The sequence below is a fragment of the Rhinopithecus bieti genome, unplaced genomic scaffold (genome assembly GCF_001698545.2).
Source record: "Rhinopithecus bieti isolate Rb0 unplaced genomic scaffold, ASM169854v2 scaffold_4658, whole genome shotgun sequence".
NCBI lineage: Eukaryota > Metazoa > Chordata > Mammalia > Primates > Cercopithecidae > Rhinopithecus > Rhinopithecus bieti.
This window is the reverse complement of record NW_016804523.1, coordinates 1,185,036-1,209,515: the sequence shown is the minus strand read 5'-3', so window position 1 is coordinate 1,209,515 and position 24,480 is coordinate 1,185,036. Positions and strand designations below refer to the sequence as shown.

Genomic DNA, 24,480 nt, shown 5'->3' with positions numbered 1-24,480 from the left:
AAATGCTGTTAAGAGACAAAGACTGTCAGCATCCACCACCTTGAGCAACCACTGATTTAGAGGTAAAGAAACTATATAATTAGCCCAGGCCAACTCTTTTTTTTAATTTTCATAATGCCCAGACTACATACATGTCTTCATCACTTCTTTAATATAAAATTTCTGTGCACCTAATGAGAAGTTATTTTTAGCTCCACATCCATGACCTTATCCTCATTGTTGCATTTGTCCTCTGAAACTTGTCATCACATACCTTGCCCAAAATGCACTGCTTTAGCCATTGAGCAAGGTGGGTAAGCACATTGAATTTGCTATCATCCTCCTTAAAGGTGTAACAGTGCAGGTAGCTCAGTCACATGGGATCAAAGAAATGAGGCTTATTCCTAATACTTTAGGAATACTTGTGAAGCCTCATGGGAAGTTTTTCTTTAAACAAGTCTACAGTACTTATTTTAGGCTTAACTAATCTGATTAGTTATTAACAGAAAAGGAAAGATATATTTACAGTCCACAGATATGCAAACATTTAGTCAGTGAGTATAGGTTTTATGTTCTGTCTTCATTTATCAATGATGAGAGTGACCTTGGTTATGACCTCCCACAGCTAAGGATGGAATGCTTTTGGTTCAGGAAGGGAGAAGATGCCAAGACCTGACCAATTAGGATTAACAAGCTCAATTCTGAGACTTTATTTGAAGTACATTGGAAGTGGAGTCTTTCTTCTGCTAGGGTTAATACTACTGGCATATTAGCCTGGAGCTGTCAACCATAAGAGATAATGTGTTCAACTATAGTTGTCATCATTCTAACACAGTGAGCAAGGACTGAGTGCTACTGAAAAATCCAGTAAACAGAAAGTTGTTTCACTTTGGCTATGTTTTGCTGGATTTAAATTGAACATTTCTGAAACTTCTGAATAATTCTGTCATAGAAAGATCCATGACAGGGAACATTTTATAAATAAACTACTTTTATATCAACAGAGATCAAGGCAAAGAAAAGAAACCACTCTAGGTATTTCACACAGAAAAGATTTAATACAGGGGATTGGGTGCTTAGAAAATGGCCTGAAACTCTGGTGAATGATGAGGAATGTTGTAGCCATCACTGGACATTTAAGTTCAGGAGCACACACACTGTTGCTATTGCTGCTGTAATTTCCTCTAAAACCTGTATCTTTCAAATTATGATTGCCGGGGGCAGTAGCAGCAGGAAGATGGCCACTGCCCTTTAAATATTTAAGTGCTTCTAACTGGTGGAACTCACATACACAGGAGTCTTGGAAATTTAATGTTTAACCTTCTGGCCTCCCTAACCAAGGAAGGGTGGTATGGCAGTATACAGAGACAATCCACAGTATATACTATAGTATTAAAAAAAAGAGTTCCCCTGGGATTTTATTAATGAAGTTCCTTTTTTATTCAAGAGAAACTACCTGTCTATGACAGCTTAAAATAATATTAAGCGTCACTAAGTGGAGAATTACATTTTTTCCTTTTTATTTATTTTAAAAGGTACAAACAGTAAAATTCATACTTTTTGATATATGAGATTTGACAAATTCATTGAATCATGTTATCACTGTCATAATAGGATACAGAACAGTATCTTCACTCCAAAAAATTCTTGTCTGTTGTTCATCTGTATTCAGCTCTCTTCCCATCCATACCTCCTGGTAACCAGGGATCTATTATCCATCACTACTAGCTTTGCCTTTTCCAGAATGTCATGGAAAACAACGTATATTGAATGTGACATTTGTAGAATGCATTTGAGCTTCATCTATGTTGTTGCTTGCATAGATAACCCCTTTCTTTTTATTGCTGATTAGTATTCTATTGTATGTATGTACCATTCATGACTTGTATTTTGAAAGAATCACATATTTCCTTTTATTCAAACTCTCCATGTATTTTTGTAAAATGAAACTTCAAATGAAATGTTCTTTATTGATGATTAATCAGGTTATGTAGTTTAATTATGATTCCTGGGTAGGATCAAGAAAATTAGACAAATCTCAAGAAATTTCCATTCTAATATATAGGTCAAGTATGCTACCTAGAATGTACCAAGTGCCCATTTATGCCACCTCAATGAGTTTTCTGAAAGAAACAAATATTTTTTAGATGAATTATTTGTTGATTTCCATACTATCGTGGAAAGATCAGTGAAGGCCACCCATATTTTCATTTGAAAAGATGGACGCATTTTTGGCCCTATTCTCAGAGAGCCTTTCCTCCAGACAAATTTCAGCATATTTTGATGACTCATTGTAGAAATTGGTTTATTATTTGCAGCAGGAGAAAGCATTGCTAGCCAACAGCTGAGAAAAAGAAAAGGTTACAACATTCAGTTTTAGGTTTCTAAAGGCCTTATTGGGCAGAATGTAATTTCCAGCTGTGGATTCATCCAGCCTTTGAGGACTTATCCCCTGCCTCTTTTCTGAAGGGTTCTGTGATTGTTCATTACCTCAAGTTGTCCATTTTACATCTTATTTAAAAGCAGGACCCTGACAGTGCTAAACCTTCTCAGGCTCAATTGAACTGTCAGAGGTAAAGAAACCAAGAAGTTTGCTTGTGTTTAGTCTACCCCAGACATTCTGCACATTATGTTCATTATCTCACAACTTTATCTGGTAGGTAGTAGTATTATCAACATTTAACAGTTAAGGAAGCTGAAATTGAAAGAAGTTAGTTACCATTCCCAGGATTCATATAGCTCATTCAAGAACTTTTGAACCCAGGACTCTCTGGTAACAAAGTTTATGTTTACAACCATTTCGCATTTAATTTTTTTGTCATCTAGAAGACATTGACGTTGTCATTACCATTTTTATACATGAATTATGTGCATCTATAATTAAGATGACAACTGCTTATCCAGACTACCTATCCCTGTAAAAAAATGTTTCCGAACATTGCTAGGTGTGAGTAATTAATACACCCTGCATAAAATGTTTTGTGGACCAATGAGATGGCTTATTAGAAACATTTAGCTTCTTCCAAGGAGGGTTGCCAAAATGGCAAATGTAGTGCAATTCTTTATAACACTTGTACCTGGAGTCAGAAGTCACATGTAGCATTCAGACTAACTATATCAGTTGGGGCTTTTAGGGTTGTGCTTTTTGGATTTTACAGGGATGTGATTTGACCTTTGATTAAGAAAGCATTATGGGGCTGGGTGTGGTGACTCACACCTATAATCTCAGCACTTTGGAAGGCTGAGGAGGGAGGATCGCTTGAGCCCAGGAGTTCAGGACCAGCCTGGGCAACATAGCAAGATCCTATGTCTACCAAAAAAACCACAACAAAATTGGCTGGGCGTGGTGGCATGCACCTAGTAGTCCCAGCTACTTGGGAGGCTGAGGTAGGAAGATCACTTGAGCCTGGGAAGTCAAGGTTACAGTGAACTATGAACACACCACTGTACTCCAGCCTGGACAACAGAATAAAACCCTGGCCCCCACCTAAAAAAAAGAAGAGAGAAAGAAAATATCAGGGTACCATGATTATGAAGGTATAACAATTTCTTAATACAGAACTTTGTTGCTGTTGCAATGAGGTTCTGCTGTATCACTTGAAAATAATTTGATGAAACTAAATCAGATCAGGGCCTTGTACCTAAAACATTACACATGCTTTAGTAGTCATAAAATATGTTCTGCTAATGAGGATGCTGACTGGCAATCAGAAGTCTAAGATGCAGCATTACTGACATTTTACATGCTCTCATGGTTACCACCATAGCTGCAGGTCTCCAACCTAGACTATCAAGGGTCTGTGTCTCAACCCCTATTTCCTCTCCTCCCCTTGTTCCTCCTCCACCCTAAATTCAATGCAAGCCTGGACAACATGGCTTGAGCACTTTCTAAGTATATTTTATTTTGGCAAGTCATATATTTACTCAGTTCTTTTGTGCAAAGCAAATAAGCTACTAGAGCTCTCCCCTTGGAGCCATTAATCAAATTGTTTTTGAGTTTTTCTGCTCCCCAGGGTGGGGAAGTGTGACACATTTCTTAGTGAGCATACCCTTCAAATGAAAAGATGGTCTTGGGTGATAGCAAACAAGGTCAGTTTGTTCTTTGGTCTAATGAAAAGGCTCTCCCAGTTTGTTCACTGTTACTAGTGAACTTGACTTACCTTGTGAGCTTCTGGTTACAGGGATTTTTTTTTTTTTTTTCATTTCATTTTACCTACCTTGGTACCTAGCAGTGTTGGATACGTCGAAGGTACTTTCTATATTTTGTTTTTGGAAAATACTTTAAAGTTACACAGGAGAAAATATATCCATGTAATTCCGAGGAGGCTGGATTCCCTTCAGGAGTGGGGGCATTATTGGTTTTAATCCTCAGTATATACATATCAGAAAATAAACAATGAGTTGAATGTTTGACATTGGTCAAGTACCATGCAGGAAGGATAATCATAGACCTGCTTTTGCAAAGCATACAATCAAGGGTAAAAGACTTACAATGTGAGAATAGAATGATGTCACTACCACTTTTATCATTACTCTTGCCTAGTATGTATCGAGCAATAATGAAACGTCAGACCTTCCTCTGAGTCATTTCAATATTAACATCTTTAATTCTCAAAACAGGGCTCTTGAAGTAAGCCCTGTGATTATTCCCATTTTACAAATGAGAAAACTGAAATGCAGAGAGGTTATACTTGCTGAAGATCACACAGTTATGAAAGGCATGCCTGCTATTTTAATTTGGGCAGTCTGACTCCAGAGCCCATGTTTGTATGTACTGGTCAGATGGAAGAAGCAGGGGATCCCAAATGAGCCCCTCACCCAAAGCTATGGGTTAGAGAAGGGTCCCAGAGTCAGTGACATCTGTGCTAACTCATGAATGATGGGTAGGTATTTGCCAAATAAAGGAGGAGGAAGAGGAGGGTGTTATGTTCTGTTTGGATGATAATACAGAACTGGTTATTGTGGTTGCAGTGTGTGTGTGTGTGGTGTCTGTTTGGAGCAGATGATACAGATGCTCGAGCCATAGTATGTACGTCTTTGTTAAGCCATGTTATTACTAAATGTGGGTTTTTATCTTGTGTATTGTTGTGAGCCACTGAAGGGCTTTAATCAGGTAACATGATAAAACTTACATTTTTAGAAAAGTTAGTTGGGCTTCTGTGTAGAGAATGAAAGAAAGAACAGGAGGAAGACTGCCGGCAGGATATTAACTAGGAAGCTTTGCAGCAGCCCAGGAAAGGACGGATTAATACAAAACCCAGAGTCAGGGTAAGACGGGGCAGATGCCAGAGAGATCCAGGGAGTAGAATCCAGAAGGACTTCGTAACTCGTTGGCTGGATAGGAGAGAAGAATTAGATGGAAGAGTCACATTTAGAGTATTTTAAAGAAAAAAATTGAATTCTACAGTTCCTGCTCCAGGCCAGTTTTTCATTGTTCTTACAGTTTATTTTTCTTTAGAAAGGAAAAGGCACATTAAATGTTAACGAAACAGATGTACCTGATTTTTTATGGACTCCTGGTCCACTTGACTTTCCTTTCTAATGCTATAGTTTCTTGAGTTTACACTACTTGTGGTGGCAAATGCTTTCAGTAAAATTTCTTATATGTCATCTCTTAAAAATTGCAATATTTATCCCTTTAAGTTGCCATAAAAAAGAGAGTGCAATGAAGGATGAGAGAAATTATGCTCGTCTTCAGTATCTTAACGGGCACCATACTCCTTAGGTATTAAGACTGAACATGACTTTTATCCCCCAAATTATCAGATTCTGACCCTGTTTTATTTGCACATGTAAACACATGTTTGGGAACAGCAAAGTTATTTCCATCAGCCTTGGACAATGCATTTTTGTAATGACAAATTCTATCCTTAAACATCCCCATAGGGTTAAAGAGAAAAATACCTTTTGTCCTAGGAAAACTATGCCTTGTGCTTTGCCTCTACTCTTTGTTTTTGATAGGGGCACCTGAGCCTCAGAAACTGTTTCTCTTGAGAATTTCTATCTGCTGGTAGGTTTTCTCTGTGGTTCTAGAGAGCAGATAAAGATACAAGTATCCCTTGTTATCTGACAGTCTTGCTTTTTCTGTACAGTACAGGTTTTCAAGTGGTAAAATTCCTACCTTATTTAAATTTTTTAAAATCTATACTAATTATTTGGCCTCTTTCCTCTTTGTCCCTTTTAGTTTTGTAATTGTCATTCGAGTGTAAGAAAAATATAACCATGCTTAAGATACTTGAAAAAATCTTTCCAATTCGGAACTCTTTGAATGTAATGGAGACTCTTTAGAATTTTACCATATTGTAGGAAATACTGTTTCAACCACCACATGAACAATGACTTATGACATTTCTTATTGTATTCTTCCATTTTCGTGCTGCTGATAAAGACATACCCAAGTCTGGGAAGAAAAGGAGGTTTAATTTGACTTACAGTTCCACATGGATGGGGAGGTCTCACAATCATGGAGGAGGGTACAAGGCACTTCTTACATGGAAGCAGCAAGAGAGAATGAGGAAGAAGCAAAAGCGTAAACCCCCGATAAACCCATCAGATCTTGCAAGACTTATTCAGTATCACGAGAATAGCACAGGAAAGACTGACCCCCCATGATTCAGTTACCTCCCACTGGGTCCCTCCCACAATATGTGGGAATTCTGGGAAATACAATTCAAGTTGATATTTGGGTGGGGACACAGCCAAACCATATCATTTATGAAACAGCATTACCTGGTGGGAGGAAACAAGTGGCATATTATCAAATGGGACCCTATGATTGCCCAAGGTCACGTGGCTGTTAAATGGTAGAGCCAGAACTCCAGCCGTGTTCTGTGCCATTCCCAGGCCCTGCTCTTTCTTCCTATCGTACCACACATGTCATTTCTGCCTCTAGCTCACGGCCACAGTCTAGTTTTTTGATAAGAAGCAATTCCAGAAATGAAGATTCAAATTCCAACTAATTCTGTTCTACTCAAAATATGGCCCATGGACCAGCAGCATTGAGACCACCAGGGAGCTGGTGATGGCTGCTTGTTTATGGAGTGCTTATTTTGTCCAAGTAAGGTGCCAACTCCATTACATGCATTATCTCATGACCGTCTCAAAAGATGTGCAATGATATGATCCTTCTTTTTCCACAGAGGACAAAATTAAGCATAGGAAACTTATTGACCATACTTGTCCAGTGCTGTACAAGGAAAGGTTGGAGGTGAATTTCGACCTAGTTGTTCTGATTTCAGAGCTTATACTTTTAATTATACACTGCAGTTTAGGATGCATGTGGGACTGTTTCAAGGGAGAGCACAGTAGGGAGTGGGAAGGTGAGGAGGAAAGGAAATGGATGGCAAATGTGTCACCTAGGTAGGCTAGCTGCTGTAACAAAGAGGACCACAAATATGTAGTGGCTTGAAAATATTTATCTTTGCTTATCTAACAATACTGGGCAGGTGAAGGGGTTGATGGGACTGCCACATGTTTTTGTTTATTTAGGAATCCAGGCTGATGAGAGCTCTGTCATTTTTAGCATGTAGCTTCCAAGTTCACCCTGGAGTCGATGTAGTTAGAAGGACCAAATCACCAAGAGGAAGGGATGTTCCTGGGAGGATTTTATGGAACATGCCCAGATGCGATACAACTACTTCCAATCACATTTCATAAGCCAGGATTCAGGTGTGTGGGCCTGAGAAGAGGAGTCTGGTGTGAGTCTCAGATGGTGAGGAATACCTGGATTTTACTGAGTTTTCAGGAAATATTAGGTCACAAGCCACTATTAGAATCAAGCCTCTGGGTACATTTTTATGTTTTATTCTCCATGCTTTGTGAGAGAGGGGTTATTTATTTCATTTTACAAAGCAACAAGTTGAGATCCAGGGATTTGTCCAAGGTCACGTGGCTGTTAAATGGTAGAGCCAGAACTCCAGCCTTGTTCTGTGCCATTTCTAGGCCCTGCTCTTTCTTCCCACCATACCACACTTGTCATTCCTGCCTCTAGCTCATGGCTGCAGGCTAGTCCTTTGATAAGAAGCAATTCCAGAAATGAAGATTCAAATCCCAGCTATTCTGCTCTACTCAAAATATGGCCCATGGTCCAGCAGCATTGAGATCACCCGGGAGCTTGTTAGAAACCTGCAGTTTCATACTTGGGAGGCTGAGGTGGGAGGATCGCTTGAACCCAGTTTCAGGCTGCAGTGAGTGAGGATTGTACCACCGCACTCCAGCCTAGGCGACAGAGCAAGATCTTGTCTCTAAAAGGAAAAGAAAAAGAAATAGAAATGTGCAATTTCTGTCCCTACCCCAGAAGTGCTGAATCAGACTGATTATTTTAGCGGGGCCCCCAGGTAACCTGGATGCACAGTAAAGTCTGGGAAGCCCTGGACCAGGTTCCTGGAAGCCAGCTTCTCCACCTGCTGCCTCTATGTGACTGTCATCTTCCTTACATGTGGGAGAAGTGGATTCACTGCATGTTAGCTACAGGGTCTAGCCACTGGAGTAAAATTTCAGCCTTTTTAAAGAGTAAACATGTTTAACCTAGAAAGGACTACTTAGCAACATAATATTGAAAGGCTGCTCAGCCCTTTTTTTTTTGAAAAGCATGAGCTGTTTCCATAGATAAGCCAAACAGGCCTGAGCAAAACAGAGGAAAAGAGAGCTTTGCTGTTTTGATTTGTGGATGATGATTTGATTTTCTAAAAAGAGCAGCTTTGTTTCTTTCCCTGAGAATGTAAGAATACTGAGTTCTTAGCCTCAGCCCATGCAGTTTTCCTGCTTTGGCACATGGGTAGGGCAAAGCCAGATTAAAGATGCACAGTATCAAGCCATCTGACCTCCAATGCCAGATTTCCTGCAGTAGTCTAATTACCAGTTTATCAGCTGTTAACCTTGCACCACAATTACAAAAGGGCAACTGCTGGTTAGAGTCTTAATAGTTGATGAGTGTCAGGGAGGGTCTTCCTTCTGGTGAGAACAGTATCCTTGTGAGTCTCATGATGATAATATGGTTTAGAGCTCAGTCACTGGAAGGGAAGAGAGAAGGGGCATAATGACTGAGGAGACCCAAGTACTGTGACAGAAGGCCATAGACAGCTTTCCTATCTAGGAGGAATTCAGCCTGAAACCCATAGCTCAAGGAGCACATAGACTAGGCACTCTTGTTTTGAAACAATAAAATAAAACTGTTTTTTGAAAGTTTTGGTCACTTGATTATTTTGCCCCGTGTCTGTGATTTCCCTTAGAATAAACAAATTAGGAATAGTACCTCGGTTTTAGTTATAAGACCATGTACAGCCACAACAACATTGCCTTAGAAGGTAACTTTATGCTATTTTTGTTCAATGAAATCTCACAAGCCACCCAGAGTGAATGTTTTCCTGTTGCTTTCTTAGAGATATGAACATAGAGAACAGAAGCTTGCTTAAGTTCAGAGCAAACAGAATTCCAGTTGCACGGGCTCTCCCAGTTACAGCTGTGTTTATCAATACTTGGTGGATAGGGGAGAGGTGACTTGTGAACTGCAAGACTTTAATACATGTCAGTAACTTTCTACTACAAATTGAAATGCTCTGTAAATCAGGAAAGAGTTTGCCATTTTTATGCTGCTGTATTTCATGGCAGTCTAACTGGAAAAGAATTAGTATTGATGTTCTATTGGCAAGGTTTCCAGACCAGATGTGATTTATAAGAACAGCATTGCATGTAAGAGTGTACATTGCTTAGACAGGACATCCAGGAACTGAGTTAATCTACACTTTCAGGTACTTCTGCTCAAGAGAAGCACAGAAAATATCTTTACAAAGTTCCAAAATTAAATTTTAGAAAATGGTTTAAACAAAAATGTTTGCTTATTAATTTACCCATGGTTACTCCAGCGAGCTCTCTCATGACAACTCATGGCATGCTTTACTAGAAGCTGGGCCCTATGCATAAGTTTCATCTGATATTATCCTAAAAAGGACTCTTCAGGTAGATATCATAACCTTCAGCTTACAGTTTGAGGGAGCTGCATTGGATCTCACAAGGAGCAGATATGAGTGCTGGGCTTCCAGGGTCCTGGAAACTAGCAATCACTGTGAGTACCTGATGGTAGCCGACACATAGAATGGACATGGTCCACACGGGCCATGACTAGGTTAGGTTGTCTCACTCACATAATGCCTGTTCATTCACTCATTCGTTTCTCTTCACTTGTTTAACAAGTGTGCATTGAGAACTTACCATGTTCCAAGGAACACAAAAATGAAAGATTCACAGGTCCTGCCCTCATGGAGCTCCCCACTGAGCTTTTTTGTTTTTTGTTTTTAAATAAAAACTTTACTGTATTTCCTTTCTTGGGTGGTTACATCTAGGTAAGACAGATATGTTGTATGTTGGATGGCCTCAGTTAAGCAAGATGCTTTATAAAACTGTGGGAAAAATTTGGAGTATGTTATTTGGTTAAAGAATAGGAAGATTTCTAAGGACAGATTACAAGGTTAAACCTAAAATTAAACAGTTTGCCTGCCAATGTATTCCTTTTTGTGTATTCCTTTATCTATGAGTTCATTGAATGCTTCCTATGTGCAAGGTATTATGCAGAGTGTAAAAGTTGAATTCAGTTTCTCATGCAGCTGAAGCTTCTTTCAGACTTAGACATGAGCTTGAAATAATTACTGTGCTAGATAGAAATGTTCATTGCCTTGGGTAAAGGAAGAGAGAATTAGAGAAAACTTCAAGGGGGAAGTGACATTTGAGCCAGACATCAAAGGACAGACAGGATTGGAAGATGGGGAGATAGGTGGGAATAGAAGATTCATTTTAGGCAGAGAGAACAGTAGGGAAAGTAGAAGAGTGACTAGCAGGAAGTTGAGCTGAAATTTGATATATGAAAGGTATTTTAGAGGTATCAATAATTGACTTATTTACAAAGAGTTCATCATCATTTTGATCTCCCTTAAAGATTATTTTTTAAATCCAAGTAAGATATTTTAAAATTAGAACATGCATAAAAGTTGAAAAGGAAAAAAATGCTGACCTTCACCCCAATGAAACCACTGGCTAAGGTTTGAATATTTTCCTTCAAGTCTTTTGTGTTTTGTTTCTGTGCCTGTTTTTGAGCAGTCGAAATAATATATTGCATTCTACCTTTTCATTTAAAATAATACTACCAGCACCTACCCATGTTATGAAAAGCTCTTTGGAATTGTCACATTTAATGGCCTTGTACTGTTTTGCCGTTTGGCTTTGTGATAGTTGACTTTACCCCACCCTATTGCTGGAGTTTAGGGTGTTTCATGTTTTCCATTGCTATGAACAGACTGGCTCTTGGCCAGCCAACTCCTTTTGTATTTCACAAATGGTAAAGCCAAGGCACTTGTAATAAGTCAAGATGGGGACTGACTTGTTCAGTTGCTGGAAGCCAAAAGACTCTTGCATAAAAAGCAGCCTTCTGACTAGAAGAGGGGCTGTGGGATTTCTAGGAATAAAGATTAATAAACTACTTAGGTCATATTCCCCGAGAAGTTTAATCTGAGTGGGCCACTGACCTTCTGGCCTCTGAAAGGAGATCCATTGAATTTCGAAGCCCTTTGGTACTCCTCCCATTTCCTGCGGAATTTTGATTGTGGGTAAAGGTTCAAAACACTGGTTCTTCACATTGGATTTCCAAGTTGGGAAGAGAAGGCAGGAAGACCTATCAAAGGACAAAGATATTGTGTTCTCCACTTCAATCTGAAAGATGGAATGGCAGGGAAGAAGGGAAGGGAAGAAAAGGAGGTGGGTGTCTCTGTCCTAATTTCACTGGGTTTCTCATCCCCTGTTAGTTGAAGTTACCAAACAGGAAAGCATTCTCCTTAGGAAGAAAAATGGTAAGAAAACTAATGCTTGCCTTGCTTGGATTTTCAGTGTTGCCAGACACCTATGTTTGTGACTTACTGATTGTGTACTGTGGACCTAGCCTGCTTTGCATCAGCTGTTCTTGTCTTTGGTCGCATCTTTTCTTTGTGAAATTTCACTCTATGAGGAAACACTGAATTGGAGGGAGATACGGTCCTTACTGAGCATGCTGAAGTAAATCCAGCTATTAAATCCAGCGTAAATCCCAGCAGAAGGTAATGTATCAGAAATGTGGTTCTGTATGCTGAACATGTGTTCATAATAACAGTGCCTGGAGTCATATTTGTATTATAGTTCAGCAAAGGAAGGAGACAGGAAGGAGACTCTTAGCTTAGGGCAAAGAAACATCTGCTCAAAAAAAAAAAAAAGAGGTATACCACATTTTATGTAATAAATGCTGTTTTGAAAGTTTCTCTGGAATTAGTTTCCCATATTAAATCATGCTTCAAACTTTCTTAGGAACTTCACTTTTTCAAAGAGCTTTTCTATTAAATTTTTGAGAGAGAGCAGAATTTCTTGACAGTTACGTATACTAACCCAGTGATGAGGCTACCTTATTCAAATATTGGCTTCACCATTCAGTAGCTTTGTGACTTTGGAAAGTGATTTAATTGCTTGAGGGCTTAATTTCCCTATCTGCAAAACAGACACAATAATAGCACCATCACATAAAGTCTCTGTACAGATTCGATGTGAAAGAACATTTTAGAATGCAGTGTTAGAAGTCGTTTAATCATTTTAAAATGTTACTATTAATAATCTGTTAATTAGCAAGTGATATTATGCATCTAAAATAAAATTTTGGAACAATATTTTTCTTACTGCAAGCCAGGTCTGTAGGCTAGGCATATTAAAATATTTAAAATAAGTCATTGTATATTAGGTTAAAACGATGGAATGAAAACACTCCAGATTAGGAGAGTTTCAAAGTAATTCAACTGAACTGTAAAGCAAAATACATATAAAAACACAATTGTATTCTAAAATGTTTTACTCTTAGGTTTATCATATAACATTTTATTACCTAAAACTGCTAACACATGTAGGTTTTATATTTAAAATGCTAGTTTCTATTTAGTTTGAAATGTAGAGCTGAATGATTTTGCAAAATTAAATTGGGAATGAGTTATATTTTAGGTTCCCTGGAAAATTGTCTGTAGTTAGATGGCTGATATTGTTCCTTCTTATTTATTAGTTTAATTGAAAAAACATTTGCATTGAAGAATTAAACACACTCTAAAATTTCAATAAATATTCCATGACTATTTTATTTATCTAGATATCAGCTTACTAACAATATCAGCCATCCAAGTTAAAAAAAAAAAAAGGTAAAACATCCAGAAGTAAAAAATATAGCCAAATGTTGTAAATGGCTAGTATACAGACCCTGCTATAAAATGCTATTATAAAATCCAGCTGCCCTCACTCAGAGCCTACTGATCCTTATGTATCACATAATCTTTCCCTTTTTCCTTCCTCTGAAGAGAATAGGAGCTATAAACAGGAACAGTTTGGGAGAAAGCAAAGCCTGGCATCAAAAGAGATATAGAAAAAAATGTAGACACACAACTTTGTTATCACAGGGCGTGGTGACCAAGGCATTCCTCTCCTCATTCAGTTATTCACTCCTTCATCAAAGATTCTCTAATCATCTGTTATAGTACCAGTCTCTCTTCTAGGTATAGGCTTTAGAAAAGCAGGTAGGAGAGATTCAGAGAAAAATAGGATATAAACATTTCTCTGTCAGGTTGCTCACAATAAGGTTGACGTATTTGTGTTCACAATAATTAATGTCATCCAGAAAAGTGATGTTACAGTTCTATGTACTTTAGAGTCACAGATGGTTTACTTTAATTTTATTATACCCCCATACTCACACTCTGGACTGCTTTGCAAGTTTCTAATTGCTTCCTCTCCCTACTTTTTTTTGGATTTCCTCTCTTCTTTCCTGTATCTCCTTAATACTCTTAAATAATATCATTTATATAACATAATCACAGTGCCCACTTACTCACTAGAGACCCACAGAGATCTGTCATCCGATTCAGCCTATTTTAGCAGGTATATAGGTTAGCTTTTGTTGTGTAACAAACCACCCTCAAATTTTGTAGAATTTTTTTTAAACATGTGTTATTTCTCACAATTCTCTGTTTCTCTGTTGGGTGTATTTTCTGGCCATGGCTGGCTTGGCTCAGGTTGAATAACCTAGGATAGCCTCACTCACGTATCTGGGGCCTTAGCCGGGATGACTGGATTGACTGAGACTTCTCTCTATGTGACCTCTTCCTATCTTCCAATAGGTTTTCTTAACCTTTTAAACACTATAATCTCAGGGTTTCAAAGAGAACAAGAAGGAAAACCCCAACGTACAAGTACTTTTCATGCCTCTGATTTGTTTCAAAGCAAGTCGCATGTCTAAAACTCATATTCAATATCCATGTGGAACAACAGTCTTCATATCTTGATGGGAGAAGCTGTGTAGTCATGTTACAAAGGAGTGTGATCAAGGGAGGGGAATACTTTCAGGTCATGCTTGGCAATGGTCTACCATGCCTGGGGAAGGAGCAGTAAATATATCCCCCGAGAAGGGACACACTTCATCTTCAGACAGAAGCCATTGGTCTGAACTAGTCATATACCTGCTTCTCCTTCTACCTCCGCCCCCAACTGAGGCTGTATGCAAAGGAGGATGGTAAGTAAATAAAGCCCTGTATGCAATTATGTATTACATTTGTCTCACATGACAGAGTTCTATCTCACTTATTTTCCCTTAACAAAATCCACTGAGGCGTTTCAGAGTTAGCCGTATTCAAAGACACCATGAATTTCCATCTTCAACCCTTATGTGACTGAAGTTTGATCTTCTAATAGGTGGTGTTTGGGGGATGGTTTTATGAAGTACTTTAAGGTTTCAGAAGCAAGATGATGTCTTGCTGCTGATCATTTATAGTCTTAACATTACATGTTGCATTTCACATAAGGATTCTTATCCTTTATGGCCTACCTCAGAAGCTTTCTCCAGGAGGCCTTTCTACCCTTTTCTCTCCTGGGCAGGGGTCATCTCTCCTGGTTCTAAATTCCTGTAAAATATTTTTTTGCTTATGTTGAATAGTCTACCTACTCTGCTGGATTTGAGTTTGTTAGGATAGAGTCTGTGTCCTATCCACTATTGAATTCTACGTAGTATCTAGCCTAGCAGGGACACAGTGAAATAATAAATCATCCCTTGATAAAGAAAAAGGAGGCTATATTTAACCCTAATGTCCTAGTTTATTCCCTTTCTATTATATTTTTTAATGTTCCATTTAATTGTTTTCTATCCCTGAGTCACCAACACTTGAGGCCACTGTCATGTATGGATTCCTCTGTTAATTCCTTCATTGAGAAAAGTCAGAAGAGGGACACATTCATTCATTCTATACAAGTCTATATTGAGCACCCACTATGTGTCCCATATATTTATGTGACAGAAACACAGCAGAAAACAAAATATATAAGTCACTACTCTGGTAGAGGAAAACAAACAAGATATATAAAGGATCAGAGATCAAATTGTTGATGTGTGTTACGTAGAAACATCTAGGAGGTAAGAAGAAAGACCCTTGTGGTGGTGAGATGCCATTTTGCTCTGAGTGGCCAGGAAAAGCATCTTAGATATGGTGACATTTAGTAAGCCATGCCGATATTTGGGAAGAATGGTCTAAACTGAGGTAATGGTATCTGCAAAGGCCCTGAGGCAGAATTCCAAGTGGCCTCTATGAGGTACAGGAGGAAGTCCGTGTGGCTAGAGTCAAGTGAGCATGGGAAAGGAATAGGAGATGAATGGAGAGAGATATAAGGCTAGATTTTATAAGGTCTTATACAGCGTATTGTATAGATTGGCTTGTATTCCAAGGGAGATGAGGAGCCCTATAAAGAAAGGATAAAGAACCAAAGATATGGAGAATTATATGCGTTTGAAGAAAGAGACAGAGGAGAGGGAAATGTATGATCTTTTTTGTCTCTCTCCTCCAACATTAAATGCATTTCTCACCTTGTTCCATCCTGTGAAAAATCTACTTCCAAGATTGACTCTGTGTTTGCTAATCATCAGTATCTATGATATGTATAGAAATACCTTCTTCCACAGGAAATAGATAAATAGATCAAAGATAAATAGACTATATAGCATTTGCTGGTAATTCTTGCCATTTTACCAGATATAATCCTTTAAAACACATGGTCCATATTTATGTAGTGCTTTATTATAATTTAGGTTCTCAAAAAGATTAGTTGTTAAACCAGTTCTAGAGCTCTGCTTAAGTTGTTTCAATAAAACCCAACTCATTATATGTTATAAATGAAAAAGCAGTTATTTAATTTACAATGGCCTTGATGTTACAGGACTATAAATGGGAGGATGCTGAAGGGAGGGGAGAACATTCACTTTCAGCATGATAAAACATCCTGCATGAAGATAATGTTATTTTTACAAACTCATTTTCTGCAAAGAAAACTGTCAAAAAACAAGGAACTTTCTGTGTAAGTGTGCTAGGAATATATTTTAAATATTTGTTACAAAAGTAACATATTGTAATAAATGTAAACAATTTAGAAATTTTAGCATTTTAAAATGTAATTATAGTCAGTTTATAATGGCATTGTTTTAACCAGGGCAAACCAGCCTTGTTATGAACACATTTGTTTATTTTCAAGATAAGTTGATTAGAGCCAACTTATTGGTTTCATGTGACTAATACTGGGCTGTGGTGTGCATTGTTTAGTCAAAGAAAAAATTGAATTATCATTTTTACTTTCTGTGGCCTTTAGTAAATAAAGCCTGATTTACTAAATAAAGCCTGACTTACTAAGTTCTTTTTAGCATAGTATGGTTCTCATACTAGAATTCATAGAAAATCTAGAAACCCACTTAGGGGCCCTCTTTTATAATACATTGATATGCTTGAGTACATGCTTATTTATTACTGCATTATAGAACAGCTTTCTGAGGTTCTTCTTTCTCAGGAAAGTAAATAAACATTCAGAGGATATATTTGCTACTCTATGTGACCCGGTAAACAGTTCTCCTGGAGAAAATTTTGAAAATACATGATCAACAAATGCATGCTTTTTTGGGGCCATAAACAAAATAAGCAAAAAATATGTTTTAGATCCTAGAAAAGCTTGATGGAACATTCTACTCTCTGGTAAACTAAAGACCAGAGTAAATATGGCTCCAGGTAGCAAGTGAACAGCCAGACCAGGGTCAATGCCAGTGTTTGCTTGCAGGGGTTAGAATGCTGTACAGCAGTGAAAATAGTGTCCAAGTCTGTTGTGAAATAGAACAATGCCATAAATGTGTAGGCATCATCTCTTTTATCTTGGGAGCCTTCTGCAAAGTGACATTATAGGCATGTCTGTTTTCAGATGGGGAAACTCCTTGAAATACAGTTTGTGAGATTCTCTTTCGGCTTCACAGTCATTGGTTGAAACAGGTCCTAAAATTGGTTCTTTTCACATGGAATGCACTTTGCCATTAAAAGGAATTCGTGTGTCTCATGAAAATGTGAGATATCTTGTGTAAGTGTGTGTGTTGGTGGGTATTTGAAATTAGCCTGGAGTTTAGGAGTTTTAGGGTTTTTTCCATCTACTTTTAAATTCTTGGATATAGATGCCTACAATTAGGTAGTTTATCAACAAATAGGCTAAAATATAATTAACACATTGGGAATATATCTCCACCCATAAACCTACATACTTCTTTGTAAAAGTTTTACCAAAGTATGTCTTTAGCATATGAGGAGGTGGTTATGGGTATAGTGGAAGAGACAGATTTAGGTTTGGAAGGTAATAATTAGGGAAGGCTCTCTGGCTTCTGGTTTTGCTTCAGTGTTTACATCTATTTTTTCAGACCTAAAGCCTTTTGTCTCAGGACCAGTGTTTTATTCCATAAGGCCAAGAGAGAAAATGCCAGTTGTGTGGCCAATTACTTAAGCTTAAGAATGTGACATAGTACTCTGCAGAGAACTAAGAATGTATCTTGAGGTACTACATCTAGGTTCAAACATAACCACAACATACAGTGGGATTCACAGTATTTTAAGATCATGCCAGTGAGGTCATTCTGAGTCATGACCTCATGGATAGAGGATTCTAATCAACTGCTGAAGTCTACAGAGAACTAAATGAAGGAAAGAGACTGGAGATCTGGTAGGAGGGAATTTTGAAGAGCCATCAGTATCTTTATATAGACTTTCCATCCCCTAGGATCTGTATGGTCAAATAACCAGAAAGATTTCCATGGTCACCTTCCTGGACACCTGGCTGTGAGCCAAACAACTTCTTCAATCTCTTGCCAGGTCTCTAATCTGTGAGTCAAAGAATACCATATTTATGCGTGATCTTTTGAGATAGTGGGTGCTCTGTGAATTTCAGGTAGTGGTTTTTTTTGTTTGTTTTTTCCTCACCAGGGAGCATCATAATTTTTCAGCAGGTTTGTTAACAGTGAACATTGTATTTAAGAAAAAACATGATAATAAATTCACACATTGCCAAGTAACAGGTGTCTGCTATCTGATTCTGTCAGACAAACTTTATACCTTTTCTGGAATATATGAGTTAGAAAACTTAAGGTATCAGACCCAGCTGACTCAAGCACTGACATACCAGGCATTTCTCTGTTTAATCATCACTCAACTCATGGATGAAAGTATTAGGAAACAGAAGGAATTATGAAGATAACTAAAGTTATTACTGGCACTTGAACTGAATTTATCTTAAAATATCAGTTTACTTTGATATATGCTACAAAGACCGTAACCATGTTTCTGTCTGATTCTTTTGTGAAATGAAAGTACCAATACAGAATGAACTGTTTTGATAAGCTCCCTCACAATTTTAAAGTATAAAGTTAATCTCTAAGAGCTAATAAGCAATGATTCCATTTTCCTGATTTTATTTTTATGAGCCACAGTTTTATATCCCACTGCTTATCTGATTTGAAAATGGTTGTAATATTTGGAGAAAGTTAATATTGAGTCGTGCCAAAACCTTAATAAACTTAGTCTTGAACTAATATTTCAAGCTCATGAGGGATTTCTGTATGCTAAGATAGATTTTAATATTACAGAAATGCAATAGTGACCTTTCCATAAAACCTTAATAAAATTACTTTGTGATATAAGCTGCAGAAGAGATGGGAACTTTCTTGAAAGAGAGTATGCATGATTTATCTGCATTTCATGGCTTAATCTTATATCTCATTTCTTCTGATCTCTTATGTTTTTCTTTCCCTTAAGGCAAACAACAGTAATTTCCATATTTTTAAACTAGAGAACAGGCACAATTTTTCAAAGGCATGTTTTCCCTCTGCACCAGTGGGATTGGGTTTTGGACTGGCAGTTCAAGGATGTGGTTCTATTGCAACTCCACCAACAGGAGTGTGGCTCCTTGCCCAGCTCACCTAAGGTTTCTTGGCCTCTGTTCCCACACTATTACAGGAAGAGCTCAGATTAAGTCTGAAATCCCTAGGATTGTCTTTTATCAACTGTTGCTTAAATGTTATAACTTTCATATTCTTCAACATTCTGGTATTTTGTTGATATGGTTCTTAAAATTGTGGCACAGAAATGTACAAAATACTCTAAGCAATGTTAGGATCTGAAAGTTCATTAATACTGTTATAGCCCTTGATCAGTGACCTTCCTAAGACTGCGTTAAGGTTTCAACAAGTATCTCTTCACCATTAGCCTGTTAAGGTTGGAGTTCACCAAAAGTTCAGATGTTTTCACATAAAAGGCCTTTTTTCTTTGTCCTGTAGTTGCTTTTTTTATTTTATTTTTATTTTATTTCAAGTTCTACGATCTTTGCATTGCTCACTTTTACATCGATCTTGATAATATGGCTCATTCTTCAAAGCAGTCCTTTTGTAGCAGTGAGTCCAGCTCAGGACATATTTGGACATCTGCAATACTGGAGGGAGCACTAGTGGAGATATCTTAGGAGGCTGCTGAAAACCAGGGAGTGGAGTTTTGGAAGGGTAAGGAGAAGAGCAATACCATAGGATTGCTCTGTGAGGGAGAATACTGAGAGCCAAAAAGGATAAAGGACAGAGGAGTTGGAGGGATGGCCACATGTGGAAAGAGGATCAGGCTGAAGGTGGGAGTTAAATTCTAGAAAGGTTAAGAAAGGTCAGGACCAATATAAGAACATTGAGCTTGAAGACCAAAAGGTTCAGCTACTCAAAAAGGCATATTTTGAACAGAATATATATGCTAGATTCCATATTTTAAGACATTTACAGTGAGTTGACAGTTAGGAAATGAGAGTATTCAGCAAAGTCTTTTCTCCTTTTTTCACAAAAATTGGTCATGGGAAGGTGTAACATAGATGGCCAAAATGTACCTTGATTATAAGCTTTCTTCTCTGAAAAACTTCAGAGCACAATAATTAATTCAGTGACAGTAGATATTTTGTCCACAAAACTCAATTTAACTTATTATTCGTGCAATTGTCACACTTGGATCTTATCCCTTTTCCTGTTTTACCTTGGGGGTTGGTTTCAAATAGGGCAGAATAGAAATCAAAATATATATGCAATGGCTTAATCATACTTGTGATTTCACCAGTATTAAATATAGGCAGCAACATTGATTTTATTAAAATAATCCCTACAAAAATTCCCAAAATAGCATTGTAGACCAATTCATGGCATGGTCTAAGTGTCTAGATTGTGATGTTCTTATAAAACTAAGTTTTCTCGATCATATTTGGAACACTCTACAAACAAAGCCAGGATTTAAAGACACAGTGATCTATCTAAAGTGAATAATGATTTTATAAGGGAATTTAAAAAAGAAACTTGAAATTATTAGTTTTTTTATTTTTTGGATAATATAAAATATTTACTGATGTTGATGCTGAGGTTACCAGGATCTCTGTCCTCAGATCATTTCAAAGTGGGAAATTGGATACTGATAGTAATGTGGGCATCTCTTTTATTGAAGCAATCCTTATTTTTGATTTAACTACCCCTTATTAAAGCAGCTTAAATACAGTCCCAGGAAAGGATGAGTTTCCCTCATTTTGGTTGGAGGCCATATCTTTAGAGTGTTTTTTACTTGAAATCAAGGAACTTTCGTCATGAGAACCAAGGTCAGACAATGAGAGTGTTCAGTCAAAAGGTTTGTTAAATTCTATTAATAGTTCTGCCATAATTGAGGGATTCTAAACTTTCTGAGCTTTACTTTCCACATTTTTCCAGTTGTGTTAAGATTTCTAACTTCAAGAGAGTATGTAAAAATACTTGGTAAATGGTGAAACAGTAAATGGATGCTGGGTGCCTTTATAGTGAGAGCTTCTAGAAGTGTGTCAGGTCAGTGGTAAATAGCCCCTAGCATAAGCTTTTAGAGCAAAGTGGTGACTTTCATTTCTCATTACTGCAGAAAGTCCAGCATCTCTTGCCTAATGAGAATGTCATCCTCCTGGTCTCCAGGTCAGGCCATTGAGTTTTTTCTGATGTGTCTTTGAAACTTTCTGGGAGTCTTGTAGCATTTTAGAATATGCTGGATCAGACTTTATCCCTTCAGAAAAAAACAAACAAACAACAACAACAACAAAACAAATTGATTGCAGACACAAGGACCAAAGCAATTTTTGTAACTGTTTGTTGGTACTGACACTTGGGAAAAGCAAGGATTTGTCTAACAAGGGGCAGGGAACTTAGTTAAAGAAGTTCCATTTTCTCTCTCTTTCCCTGCCTGTGGATATGGTTTGAATTAGAAGGTAAAGAAATTTGCTAAAATAAAACACCATGTGAACTCTTGGGAATTGCTTCACATCCAACTCTCTGACCTTTGATATCCTTCTTATTGCCTCTGGGCCTTGTTAGAGTGAGGGATGTTTTTCAGTTTCTATATAAGCAATGGCAGCAAACATGTTTTAAAATAATCCAATAAAAGCACCCATCTTATGAAAGGGACAATTATTTGAAGACTGTTGACCTTACAAGAATTGGGCAAGGATTTGGCATCTTGAAAGTGTGCTTTGATACTGAAGAGTTGTTCTAGAAATGCCACTATGTCATTACTCTGTCAGTTACTCTTTAATACACAATAGTAATGCATTGTTTTAAATCTTACTTGGCCCATCTGAATGTGGCTTTCATTTTTTCATTTTTGGAAATATATTTCAGGAAGGATATATATGGTTCTTAAATAACAGTTATATGTCACAGGAGCTCAAATAATGTTTAATCAAACTAATGTTTTTTTGACATCACAGAGATCAAACTAATATAAGCTAAGAAAGCATCAGATAAATTACTGTTTCAGCCTTTGTATTTTGCAGACAAGGATACTAAGGCTCAAAGGGTTAAGGGTCTTCCTCAAGATCACACACCTAGTTGGGACAGAGCTGGGGCTGGAATGCAGGTCTTTCATCTCCGAGTGCCCTTCTGTTTCCATTCCAGCATGCTATATAGCTCATATTAATTTAATAGTAATTGTGGAAACAGTGTAATATATAATCAAATGCAGACTCATTTTAAAGATGGTCAAATTACTTATAAAACCATAAACTTTGTATCTTTCTAATTCACTTTTCCAATGTCACGTTAGATTTATTTCAAGTTGTGTGAATGTTATTGCTGGTATTTCTGATGTGAATGAAACAGACTCAATTCCAATTCCACTCTCCCTGCTGGTCTATCAGACAAAGCCAAAGACAGCATCTAATATTTACACCTAGTTTTAATGTGCAGCCTCACTTACATAAACCAATTTGCACGGTAGATTTCCCATTATTTGAAGTAATAGTTAATTAGTAATGCCAAACCTGAGGAGGAGGGGTCTGAAAAGGTAACACCTTTAACATAAGCTAACTGAGATTAAGGATTTTGTTTCCTTTTCCTTTCAGACTGGATATATTTTTGTGCATAAAAAAGACAAAGAGGAAGAAAGGTTTAGAGATTTTGAAAATAATGTGCATGTATAAAAAAATTAAATCAACCTCCCCAAACCTCGAATTCCATGTAATTTTTTTTCTCACTATCTTTATTTTATTAGTTCCATCTCTGTACTTACTTTAAGCTTTTGGACTTCAGGTGGAACAATTTTGGACACATAAGGAGATAAATGACCTCACATAGATTTGAGATTTATGTAGGTGACTTTTTTTTGACTAAAGGTTCCTTTCAGGTTATGGGGCAGTACCCCTGTGTGTATGAACGTATGAAGACTCTTGATTTCGGATATCCTTAAGCTTGAAAACTTGAGGAGGAATGTTTTATTTTCTCCTTCTATGGTCTGGGCTCAGTTCTAATATGCATGGTCTTAGGCTTTATCCTCTTCTTATGACTCCTGTATAATAATAGCAAAGACCTATTTATAAAAGTAGCTTGGAGAATTTTTAAATACAAGGAATTTTGATTAAATTGAAGAGTTCATTGTGTGTGTGTTTATTTTAATCAGAAAATAGTTTTAAAATAAGGGATGCCTTGAGTCCTTGAATTTGTGCCTGCTGCTTTCCAGAGCACTTTGCCCATTTTTGTGAAGTCTCATTTTATAATCCTCAGGCTTATTCCATACTCACGCCTGAGGCAACCTTCAGAGAGCTTATTCAAGTGAAGATAAAATAAAAAATCTTCCTTTGAAATAGTCCAATAATTAAGGCAAAATCAGGCTTCTAAAAAGAGCTTTCCTTCTTGACATATATGATTCATGTTGGCGATGTTTTGCCTAATAATTGTGGCAGGCAGTTCAAGGGCAAATGAAGGGCCAAGTACAGAGGGCTGGGCATAAGAGACAGGAGGACCTTATGAGCTGCCCAGAGGTGTCCTCTAAAGAGACAGTCTCTAGGGATAAGAACACCATGCACCTCAAGAGGACATGCCCAGGGTCAAGCCCCACCAGTGAGGACCTAGGTGCCAATCTGAATAGCCCTTACTAAGTGACAGTGGTCAGAGGGTCTAAGGAGATCAGAGGTTCAGGCCGTAGAGGAAGTGTGGTTGGGATGTTTATTCTAGAAATTATTCATAGGCACAACTGAGGCTGTCAAACTTGGTAAAGAATGGAAACTCGTTCTACAGGCCTGGTTTTAGCCTGCAGCAGGCAGGCAGCAGGGTGTGAGTTGAGAACAAAACATTGTGAACAGCATTTCAAGATACTGGAGAGAGGAGCAGGTATACACAGAAATGGTACTAAAGTGTGCATTTGGGCTGGGCGCAGTGGCTCACTCCTGTAATCTCAGCAGTTTGGGAGGCCAAGGCAGGCAGATCACCTGAGGCCAGAAGTTTGAGACCAGCCTGACCAACATGGTGAAACCCTGTCTCTACTAAAAACTCAAAAATTAGCCGGGTGTGGTGGTGCACACCTGTAATCCTAGCTACTCAGGAGGCTGAGGCAGGAGAATCACTTGAACCCGGGAAGCAGAGGTTGCAGTGAGCCCAGATCGTGCCACTGCACTCCACCCTGGGTGACAGAGTGAGACTCAAGAAAGAAAGAAAAAGAGAGAGAGAGACAGACAGAAATAAGGAAATAAAGGAAAGAACGGAATGGAACGGAATGGAACGGAATAGAAAGGAAAGGAAAGAAGAAAGGGAAAGAAGAAGGAAGGAAGGAAGGAAGGAAGGAAGGAAGGAAGGAAGGAAGGAAGGAAGGA

General features: G+C 37.9%; 1 protein-coding gene across 13 annotated transcripts in view; it reads left to right on the top strand.

Moving 5' to 3' along the window:
* The window catches only part of PLCB4 (phospholipase C beta 4), a 425,441-nt gene that overhangs the window by 206,729 nt on the left and 194,232 nt on the right, over window positions 1-24,480 (top strand). The window contains exons 1-2 of one of the 13 annotated variants that reach the window (XM_017868895.1): window positions 11,648-11,724; window positions 11,854-12,059. The exons of the other annotated variants lie outside the window; for them this stretch is intronic. The gene's annotated coding sequence lies outside the window, so the exon portion shown is untranslated. Of the gene's footprint in view, window positions 1-11,647; window positions 11,725-11,853; window positions 12,060-24,480 lie in introns of those variants that run through there. 13 annotated transcript variants of the gene reach the window in all.